The sequence below is a fragment of the Condylura cristata genome, unplaced genomic scaffold (genome assembly GCF_000260355.1).
Source record: "Condylura cristata isolate star-nosed mole 26May11 unplaced genomic scaffold, ConCri1.0 scaffold00017, whole genome shotgun sequence".
Classification (NCBI taxonomy): Eukaryota; Metazoa; Chordata; class Mammalia; order Eulipotyphla; family Talpidae; genus Condylura; species Condylura cristata.
The window spans coordinates 41,813,296-41,825,175 of record NW_004567118.1 but is presented as its reverse complement, the minus strand read 5'-3'; positions in this window follow the sequence as shown (position 1 = coordinate 41,825,175).

The window sequence follows — 11,880 nt, the reverse complement described above, 5'->3', positions numbered from 1 at the left end:
TCCAGGGTGGGGATCAAACTCATGCTGAAGTGGCTTTAGCTTCTTAGTGCTGTGCTTTAACCTGCTGCACCACCAGGGACAGCCCTGAAAGCCATTGATTTTTATGTGTGATTTTGTAACCTGCTACTTAACTGGTTTATTGTTTTAATTAATTTTTCTTCTTCTTTTTAAGATTTATTTATTTATGCACAGAGAAATGAGGTACAGGCCAGAGGTGCAGGGGTGGTGAGAGGATTCACTAGGAACAGAGCGTGGAGCAGAACAGGCAGATTGATGAACCACACTGATGAGGGGAGCAGCGGATGTGTCAACAGAGGTCTGTTGCGCCATGTGGATCATCTCTGTGGTGGGGATTAAACTCACACTGAAGCGGCCACAGCTGGCTTCTCAGTGCAGTGCTCCAACCCACTGTGCCATTAGGGAGGCCCCTTAATTAATTTTTTTAGGGACTTGTGTAGTCTTACAGATTCTCAATGTCTGTTGGTGGGAAGCTGTTGCTAACACTGTGCACACAGTGTTGGATGTTTCTTGAAGCACAGGAGTGACTCCAAGTCTTCAGAATGCCATTGTAAACAATTCTATTTGGTCACTCTTAATTCCATTGCCCTGATTCATTTCCTTCACAGCACTAATCAATTTCTAAAATAATCATATTTGTTGATATATTTACTTCCTAGTATCCATTAGCAGAATGCCAATTGTAGTGTTTCTTGTTTATGATTGAGCACCAGTGTTTATTCATACAGATGTTTCCAGCTTGTAGTGTTTCATGTTTATGATTGAGCACCAGCTTTATTCATACAGATGTGTCCAGTTTGGGGGAGTCAAGTAAAGACTGGGAAAATATTTAAATATTTGTTAGTCCAACTGCTGTATTTGGGATTAACAATGATAGTTGAATAAACAGACCAACAAATGATAACTGAAGTCATGTTCTGTATTGTCTTCATGGTTATCATTGTGGGTATCACCACTCTTACAACGTACATTGTAGCCCAACTACTTTGCTTAACTGGTGTAGCCACACATCAGTGACATTATATCAGTCATGGTCTAAACTCTGTTCAACTAAGAATCAGGCTTGATTAAAAACTCTTCAATCTTGCCCCACTATATGCTATAGGTTCCTTTACAAATAGATCTATAAGGTCACTTTAGGGGGATCATCGTACTCCTCCTAATGTGCAACAAAACAAACGACCAACACAGTCCCAACATCTTTTTTTTCTCTACAATGCAGCATTATAATCACAAACTCTTGCATGGAAAGACTTATTTAAATTAAACACTAGACTTTATTATACTAGAACTTGTTACCAAAAATTTTGTGAGTACTGTTAGAGAGGTAGGATGATGTAATCGAGATGTGACATATTTAATTTCCATCACTTAGAATTCACATAATTTTCTTGTGAGAAAGCTTAACTTATGGAAGGTAAGGTCTTGGTCTCATGTCAGGACACTATAAATGCCTCAGGTTGGGAAGCATCTCTAATGCTAGATAAGCTGAATAAGACAAAGATTGCTATATAGAACAAATTTGATGTGTCTGGCTAGTTTAGGTGTGAATTTTTGTGATGTTAGAAAACATGCACAGTTAAAGAAACTTACTCAGTTAATTTTCTTGTGGATTACCTTGAACTTGGTGTTCTAGCCTGCTATTCAATTTGGCAATATTAAAGTTAATTTTTACTTTTGAATGATAATGCAGTTATGAGTAGAGATAACTGTCTTTTTTTAAAAATCAAAGTTCACTGTGCTGTCAAAATAACCAGTGAGCAAATGGCTTCGATAAGAATGAGCCTTCTTGTTTGCTGTCTGTTAAGGTGTTCTGTTGATATAACCACACTCCCACTGGACTTCTGATGTCTGAGAATATCTTTTGAAATCAGAGTTATAGTACATTCCTCATGCTCTTTAAGGCAAACTTTTGGGATCATTGCAAAAAGTCTGGTTATGAGCACATTTCATGATGCAGAGGGATGTTCATTTCTGGACTGTGTTGTCTTTGCTTGATTCATATAGATGTGTCCAGTTTGGAGGAGTCAAGTAAAGACTGGGAGAATATTTGTTATAGTCTAACTTCACAGACAGAGGAGATAGTTGGAGGTTGATCACAAACATTTGCTCTTGGAACCTATAGAGAGCAGGAGGCAGTAGCAGCCTCAGGTACCATGTAAGACACACAATTCTCTTCTGTTACCTAGAAGGAAACCTGGTTTTAACAGTCTTGCATCTGTACCAGGGTGGTGCCCAGGGAAAGGGGAAATTCCAGGTTCCCTACCTCAACCAAGGAGGGTTGAGTTGAATAGGAAGGAGAAGAAGCTGGAGAGGAGACTGGAGAGAGAAGGGAGAAGACTCAGGAGGCAATTGGGGAGAGACATGAAGAAACTGCACTTGCTTCTCAGCCTTGGACTTGTACCAGGGACTTGGGGGACATGGAAGGAGACACTTGAAACACATTTGGTTAAGAGACACGGGGAGGTTAACAATGGCAGCCTTTGTATTGATTTTGATTTTGCTCTTTTCCTTCCTTCCTTGTCTGACCTCTTCTGCCCCTGGTGGGTCCCTACCAGGAAGTACCTTAGACTTGTGGTAGGTTTTGTGCTAATCTTATTTGGCTGGGCATTTAACAATGAGGGGATGGTAACTTTGGGTGCTTGATTGGGAAACTATATTCTTTGCCTTTGTTGCACACTAATTGTATTAACGTTTCTTTCCATTAAAAGTTAGGCACTAGAGGAATGTTTGTCTAGATGGCAGATGGTAGAACCTAGAGTGGGCAGGTTTGGGGATTCTGGGTTGCCCCTCACCCTTGGAATACATCCAATTGGTGGTAGAGGCTGAAGGAATAGAAAACTCCCTGATCTTAGGACTAGAGCTCATCAGCAATATTCAGGCTATACCCCTGCTCCCATCCGTGTTCTCAAAGCCTCATTGCATGTATGGCACTCCATATATGCTACTGTCTATTGCTTGAGCATGCTGGGACTACCCTGTGAGGTTGTAAGAATGATGGGACATGTGTGTTTGAGCTTTGCACACACCCATGTTCCCTGATGAATCCGGATTTCACCATGGCCAGAATTACATCACCTCACCCTCACCTTATGTCCCTGGGAGCTGCACTTTGGACTGTCATAGACACACTGATCTTGTAGCTCCTTTGCTGTCTCTTTGTGTTCTTTGGGGCAAGCAAAGGGTTTAATCACAGAATCTCAAGGTTATGGTTGGTGTTCTAGTTCTGGTCCAGAAGTTAGCTGTGTGTTGCAATTTCTGATGCCATTGGTTTTAAAAGCCCAAAGACTTGTTCAGATTACAGTGGACACTTGACTTTCAGTGAAGAGTAAGCTCAAGTATATGAAACAATAGATGCCTGTGTTACTTGGAAAAACAAGAAGTTTTCCTAAGGCTTTAGAAATAGGGTTGATTATTCCTATCTGTTAGGAATGTTGGTTTTGATTTCGTTTTGTCTAGAACATTCAGTATTTGGATGACTGAATGCTCAGCTTTTATGGAAGTAAATAGCAGCTGTGAAACAGATTGTCCAGAAGAGGGGGCCCTAGACTCAAAAAATGCAGCACTATTACATAATAAAATGATATTAAAGAGAATAGGAAGGTTACTGTTAAAGGCAGGTCCTACCTGCCCTTCCACACAGTTTCCCTGTGGGGTAAGAAAACACAGGTCCTTAGAGGGCCGGTGGTGTGCTGGCCTCCAGGGACAGTGCAGAGCTGACTTGGAAATAGACTGGCCAGGTGCTGAACAGGCACGGACCAGGCCAATTTACACTGAAAGAAACACTTGATGCAAATTTATGCTTAGGTGGCGTTTAATAGGTGGGACTGTAAATTCACAGATACATTACAGATTTAGGAATAGTTTTGATCAATTTCTGTTAGTATTTGAATTGACAGCAGCATTTTAATGCATTTTCTATTTCTAGGACTCTAACACAAGGAATTTGTAACTGGGCCCACAAATAGATGCACTGACAGGAATTAAAATTTAAAAGATAATGCTTAATGACTAAGTTGTCAAAAACCCTTCTTGGGGGGGAAAATAAGGATCTTATAATTTTATTAATTCATGTTTTTGGTATATTTTTGTTTTTTTTAATTATAGCTCATTTATTCATAAATACATTTATGGATGTCTTTCTAAGTAGAAAATACATTTGCAAAAAAATCTCAGTCACAATTAAGAGAACATTTTATGCATACAAGAGCTGGGATGCAGGCCAGAGGTGTAGAGGGGTGAGAGGATTCACCAGAGACAGAGTGGGGAGCAGAACAGGCAAACGTACTGAAATACACTGCTGAGGAGAAGTCTGCTGTGCCATGTGGGTCAGCTCCCTGGCCAGGGATCAAACTCTTGGTGCAGTGGCTGTGGATAGTTTCATAGTGCTGCATCTTAACCCCTTATACTACCAGGGAGACCCATGTTACCAGGCTTCTAAACATATGTATATGAAGCATAACTGGATTAGATCACTTATATTAATTCATTTATTTTAATAAGGGCTACAAGATATTCAGCGATATGGGGATAACAAACTTCTTTAGTCAATACTCACTTTATGGAGAACAGATGAGCAGGACATGGAGATTTGTAGGAGAGACAGCTGTCACATGTCCATAGTAATGTTAGCTGGTCCTACATTATCTTGGGATAAACTACTCCCCAGAGTGGATGCAGGGTTTGGGGAGGCTGCAATAAATTGAGTAAGGCAGTTAGCTGTGGTCAGAGGTAAGGAGCACAAGCAGGGGTCACCTTGGTTGTGGAAAGGGGAATGAGGAAAGGAGGCCACAGGTTACAAATAAGTTACCTTGTTCTACAAAGGTGTGATGGTTCACCAATAAGGTAATACTTCTGTTAGGAAGCTTGGCCACTGTGAAACTTTGTTGTCATGATCTGTGTTTGTGTAACCATTTTTTCAAATGCTTTAAATGATTACTTGAAAAAATATGCAGGAAATTTCTTAGGATTTTCTTTCTTTACCTTAGTTAAACAAACAAACAAAAAGCTTTGAGAACTCATTTGTATCAAATATTTTATTTTATTTTATTCCAGTCATTTTAGATCTGAGGCAGCTAGATTTTTTTTTTTTTTTTAAGATTCATTTATTTATGTATTCAGAACTGGGCCAGAGGTGTTGTGGTGGGGGGAGGGGGTGCTGGTGAGAGGATTCACCAGAGTCAGAGTGGGGAACAGAACAGGCAGAACAGCAGAACAGCACACTGCTGAGGGGAGCAGTGGGTGGATCAGGAGAGGTCTGCTGTGCTATGTGGGTCACCTTCCTGGTCAGGGATTAAACTTGAGCTGCATTGGACAGCTTCACAGTATGGACAGCTTCACAGTGCTGCACTTTAACCTGTTGTGCCACCAGGGAGGGCTCTAGATTATATTTTAATTAGGAAAATGTTTCAGAATAAGAATTATTCTGAATAAAGATATTTCGTGTCTTTAATGATCCAGATACAAATTTTATTCTCTAATCTTCACTTCTACAGACCCTATTATCTTAATTTTGTCCATTTACCCAATTTGTACATATATAGCCTGAATCTGAAGTCATGTATGCTGTTACTCAAAGTCCAAACTTGTAATCACTCTGTAAGTGTTTAACTTATTTGGAAAATAGGCTTATAAATCTTTAGATACACTAAATAATCAAATTTTACCTTAAAATATCTATTGATTCCCCCAATCAATTATTCTGGTATTCTAGAGAAGAAGTATGTCAATAGCATACGTACTTTCTTTACCTTAGTTAAAAAGGTTTCACAGTCAGATCTCAGTTGTTAGTACAGAGCCTGAGTTGAATAAATTAACTGTGTGTGTTATGTCTGCTATGCAGTATATCTGCCATTGTCCTATAGAAAACATATGCATATCGGGCCCTCACTGGTGGCACAGCACTAAGAAGCTAAAGCCACTTCAGCATGAGTTCAATCCCCGCCCTGGAGGTGATCCACGTGTGCGGCAGACTTCTGACACACCCGCTGCTCCCCTCAGTGGTGTACTTAGTCAATCTGCCTGTTCTGTTCCTCATTCTGTCTCTGGTGAAGCCTCTTACTGCTCCTGCACCTTTGACCTGTACTCTAGTTCTGTGTCCATAAATAAATCTTTTTTTTTAAAGAAAATATGTGCATTTTCTAGCTATTATACCCATAGTCAATGAAAACTAGCATTGTAGGTTTGATCTGACTATAAATACAACTCATTCAATTGTTCTCTGTTTCTGAAGCCTCCATAACTGTATCTAATGTCAGTTTTCTATGGTATTAGAAACTAGAGGTCAACATGGACCTTTGTAATTTGTTCATGTTTCCAAGAATACTTTTGTACTGGTAAGAGCTGACAAATACAGGCAATTGATAGTAATAGACTTTCTACAAAAGAAACTTTAGGGAATTTGGTAGCAAGTAAAGGTCAACAGACACTTAGGGTCTTGCACCTGGAGAGGGGTACTAGGCAACAGGTTTTGGCCTAAGTATTTTCTAGGATTGGAAGCACATCATGATTCCAGTGGCTATGAGAATTAGCTTAGCCATAGTCAACATCCTCAAAGGAACCAGGTCTGTCCTGAGCCACAGTCAGCACAGATAGATCCCACCCAATCCCAGAAGATGTATATAGTTCACCCAAGGATACATTCCACATGTTAAAAGTGGTTTGTTGTATATATCTTATGCAGCATCTGACATAGCCTGAGTCAGGGGAAAGAATGTTCTGGTAAAATGGTGGTAGTGAGTAGTCTATATTGATGCTGTTTAAAAGTCAATGTGGAGAATGGAAGAAGTGGGTTAATTCTTCTGAGAGGAAAATGTGCAGGACTGATGAAGGCAGTCTTGAGAAAAGCTTCCCTTTGTCTAGAGAGCTTCCTTAAGCTAAGGGATGAGTGATTTGTTGGGTGCCAATGGTTACCACACTTCAGTGTGAAGAATGATATTTTTTGTCATTGAAAAAACTCACGATGTCTCTTATATTGTCATAAAATATTCCACTGGCCACTCAATGCTGATCTTAGAGATTCAGAAATAACCCCAAATCATTCTAGCTGACAACAGCAGATGCCAGATGTACTGTCTAGCTTCTCTGTTTGTCAGATACTGTGAATCTGAGATGATGATTGCCTACTCTCCAGATTTAATTGCTGGGTGGTTTTGGATTTGTCTGTGTTCCGGGGTGTGTGTTGGAATATATGATGCCTAAGGAATCTGAATGATGTTCACTCTGGCTATTCTAGCCATGTTGTAGTCTAGCAGGTTCAGAGCAGCGTAGGGCAACTGGAAGGCTCTCAGGGAAAGGGTTCCAGAGTGGGCTGGCATGGTTTGGTGACTAATCAGTAAATAAATTCATGGTAATTGTGCTTCAGGTATCATACTTCTTCTCTTTGTGATTTTTTTGTATTTGTTATTGTTGTTTGATTTTGTTCCCCCCCCCCCCCACAGCATTCATTTTTAAAAAATAGTTAGACAAAGAATTTGTTGTATGGTTGAATGAAGGCTTACTCAGGAAGAAATCCAGTAGGGTTTATTCTGTGAATGTTGTTCCAATAATCACAAATTTGAGATTAGTTTATGCAGATGGAAATGGTGAATCATTGATAAAATATAATAATAACAATTTTTAAGCTATTTATTTATGCATACAGAACTGGGGTACAGGCCAGAGGTGCAGGGGCAGTGAGAGGATTTACCAGAGAGAGACAGAATGGGAAGCAAAAGAGACTGACTGACAAAGTACACTGCCGAAGGGAGCAGTGGGCAGGTCAGGCAAGGTCTGCTGCTCCTGTGGATCACAGCTAGGGTGGGGATCGAACTCATGCTGAAGTGGCTTTAGCTACTTAGTGCTGTGCTTTAACCCACTACACCACCAGGGAGGGCCAAAATATAATTGGTTTTGATGGGGGATTTAAGTTCTGGGTTAAATCTTTTGTTATCCTGACAAAGATTTGTTGAATCTATATACATGCAGAAAAAAGGCAAATGCTGTGGTTCGTTAACTTCCCAGGTCTCTAAAATATGTAGTGTGGACACTTAATGGCTGGGAACCTGTTGTTTAAATCTTAGTTTATCCCTTGGTCACTAGTGGGAATTGAAAGGCTGGCTTACCAACAGACAACAGATTTTTTTCCATGGCTGTTTCCCCAAAACAAAAACAGGAAACCCATTTGGCTTTCACAGTACCTATGCAGGTGACTTTACTCTCTTGTCTGCTAGACCATGGACCGTACGTTCACAGTCTCCCCCTTTTTGGTCATTTTATCTATCTTTGTTGTTGCTTTTGTGGCCAATATCATTCCTTTCATCCACGTACCTTTCACATCGTTCTCCTATACTTTACCTATAGAGCTGTCTCGAATAATTATGAGTGGAACTGTTAACACGTTGTTGCCTTTCTCAGCCCCTAGCTCTGCACCTGGAAAACATAAAGTGAAACTTATATCTCATCTGTCTTTGTGTGTTGGAGTAATTCTAAGCAAAAAAAAAAAAAAAAAAGAATCTATTTCTTTTAGGTTACTGTACTTATTGGCATATAGATATTCAGAGTAGTCTCTTATTCACTTCTGGCCTAGTTTTATTAATCCCTTCTGCTATCTTTTGGTTTTGTGTGTCTTTTTGTTTCTAGTTATCTAAGATGGAAGATTAGGTTACTTAATTGAATTCTTTCTTTCTTCTTGATGTGGGTCTGTACTGCTGTATACTTCTCTCTTAGTGTAACTTTTGTAGTTTTTTTCATCAGTTTTGGATGGTTGTAGCAACACTTGGTTTGTGACTCTATCCGTGGTCTATCCTTGAGATTGTTTTGTGTGCACTTGGGAAGCATGTATATTCAGTTTTTTGGTGTTCAGTGCCCAATAAATATGTATTAGGCCAAAGTGGTATAATTCTTTAAGACTATTATGTCCCTACTTGATTTCTCTCTAATGGATATGTCCATTTGAGAGGATGTAAAATTGAAGTGTCTTACCACAAATGTGGTTTTTTTTCAATGTCTGTTTTCGGAATTGGTAGTAATTGCCTAATATGTTTTGGTGCTTCTTTGGTGAGTATACATTGATGAGTATTACAGCTTCCTGTAACAGTCTTCTCTTAAACATTATATAGTTCCATCTTTTTCTCTTGATAGCTTTCTTTCCTTTTTTTGGCTTTTACTGGAAATCTTTCACTTGGTATAAGTATAACCAGTGTCCCATTTGCTTGTAGTATTATTTTCCAGTATTTTACTTTGAACTTATGCTTATATTTGGAGCTCAAATGGGTCTCCTGGAAACAGAAAAAATATAAATATTTTTTTCTGATCTAACCAGTCATTCTGTGCTTTTTGATTTATGAGTTGGGACCATTTACATTTTGGGTGATTACTGCTATATGAAGTTTTTGTACTGCCATTTTGTCTTTAGTTTTCTGGTTCTATTTCCTTATTGAGTTCTTTGTGCATATTCTACTCTTTGGTTTAGATATGAGCGCTCCTTTCAACTTTAATAGTAGTGGTGATCTAGTGATTGCAAATCCTTCTGTTTCTGTTTGTCTGTAATGACCTTCTGTTTGTCTGTAATGAAAGAAAACATTGAAGGTTAGAGCATTGTTGATCAGCAGTTTTTAGTTCAAGTATTTTCAACATGTCATTCTATTCTTTTACTGCCCCTAGTGTTTCTTCAGTACAGTGTAATGTTCAGTACAGTCCTGTACAGGTACCTTTATAATTAGTTTCTTCACCCTTACTTGTTCCAATATTCTTTCTTTGTATTGAATTCTTGCTAATAACACTACTATGTGACTTGGTGTAGGTGTTCTTCAGTAATCTGGTATTCTTTTAGCTTCCTGGACTTTTTTATTTAATTCTTTCCCAAAGTTAGGAAATTTCCATCTATTATTTATTTGAATAAATTCTTTGTTCCCTCTCTTGTTCTTTCCTCTCCAGTATACTTGTTATTACATATTTTTTTATTGTCTTTCCTCATAGAGTTGCAGCATTCTAGAATAGTTTCTCCTCTTCCTCTTCCTCCTCCTTTTTCTTCTATTGCTTTGTTTTTGTCTTCTAGCTAGATCATTGTGCACTTACATCTTCAAGTTCACTTATTTATTCCCCCATTTGGGCTCTTTTACTTCTATAATTTTCTCCTGAAATTTTCATCTTCTCTATTGATCTTTTTGCATCCTGCATCTATTACTTAATTAAAGAATTAAGTTTGATTTTTTGTTCACTTATTTTGTTTCTCAGTACATTTATTTATTTTCCTGAATTTTCTTCCATTTATTTATCACAGTGATTTTGAATTCTGTATCTGATAGGAAGAACTGTTCTTCTATGCCTTTACCATTGGGCTTTGGAGATTTGTCCTCTCTCTGTGGTGCAGTATTCCTCCTCTGTTTAATTAAATAAGCAGTTAATTGTGTATTTCAGTCTACCATTTTGCTTTCAAAGATCATGGCTGTAGGTAGGAATTTTTCTTACATGGTTCCTCTTCCCATAGTGGTCTCGGACCTTACAAACAGATTTGGGAGCCTCTGGTGCCTCACAGTGCATTTGCTTGCACTGCCCAGTAGTAATCATTCTTATTGCTGTGACATTGTGCCTGTCTTTGCATAATTTTAACATGGATTTTTATTTATTTGTCCTTAAATTGAGAAATAGATGGAAATAGATGGTTCAGTCACCTAGGCTTTGATTGAAAATTCACAGCTTACACCTAGTGCAATGTGAGATTGAGCAGACCAAAGAGGAAAAGCTTGACACCTTACCTGTAGGGTGCAGGTGCCTGCTTTTGGGTCATGTCTTGCAGTTTTAATCATGCAGGTAAGAACACATCATCAGAATGAACGTGATTCCCCTTGGTTTGCCCTGTTTAATTATCTCTCACCTTAAGGCATTAGAAAAAGAAGAACAAGAAAAGCAAAAGTTGTAAGGGAGAAAATTATAAATATTAGAGCAGATGTGAATAGAAATCAAAAAGGTAGTTCAAGAGATCAATGAAAGCAAAATCTGATTCTCTGAAAACATAAAAATATTTAAAAGCAGGATAAAGTTAGGGTCACTAACATAAAAAGAAACTCTAATGAATAGAACCAGAAACAAAAGAGAAATTACAATAGACATATCAGCAATAGAGAGGAACCCAAGAGATTATTAGAATATCTATAGCTAATAACCCTACATGTGGTCTGTCCTGGAGATTACCCAGTGCACCCCTGAGAATAATGTGTATTCAGCTTTTTTGGTGTATAGTGCCCTATTAATGTGTATTGGGCCAAATCGGTCGTATTCTCTGTCTAAGGCTATTTCTTCTCTCTGTGATTTTAGACTTAGGTGAATCAAAGACAAGTTCCTGCAGATAGACTGAAATAGAAAAAAACAGCTCTTTTGATAATCTACTGTGTTCTATTCTCTTCAACATCAGGAAGGAGGGTCCGACACTGGGACATGGCTGCTATTTTCAAAACTATGGCCAAGTCAGGGATAGGGTTGAGGGAAGGAGAGTTAAACAACCATTACAAAGCTTTCCTACCATCATTAAATTAAATTGGCCTGTTTTTTTTTTCTTAAAAATCATTTTATTGCTCCTTTACCATACAAAATTTTTTTCACATTGCACTCACTGTGAATGGTAAGACCATAATTAGGGAGCAAGTTACTCTGTAACAAATCGATTTACAAAATCTGTCATAAAGTTTTTTTTTATATTATGTTACAAATATTTTTTAAACTAGAATATAGCACAAAGATAACCTGATAATTTACCTACTCCCAAGTTTGGGGGAAATACTTCCTTTTGATAATATTATATACCTCTAAGAAGAAAAATTCCCACAATCTGACATTTGCTACCTGACTGACTCTGTAAGTCATCTAACTTAAAAAAAAAAAAAA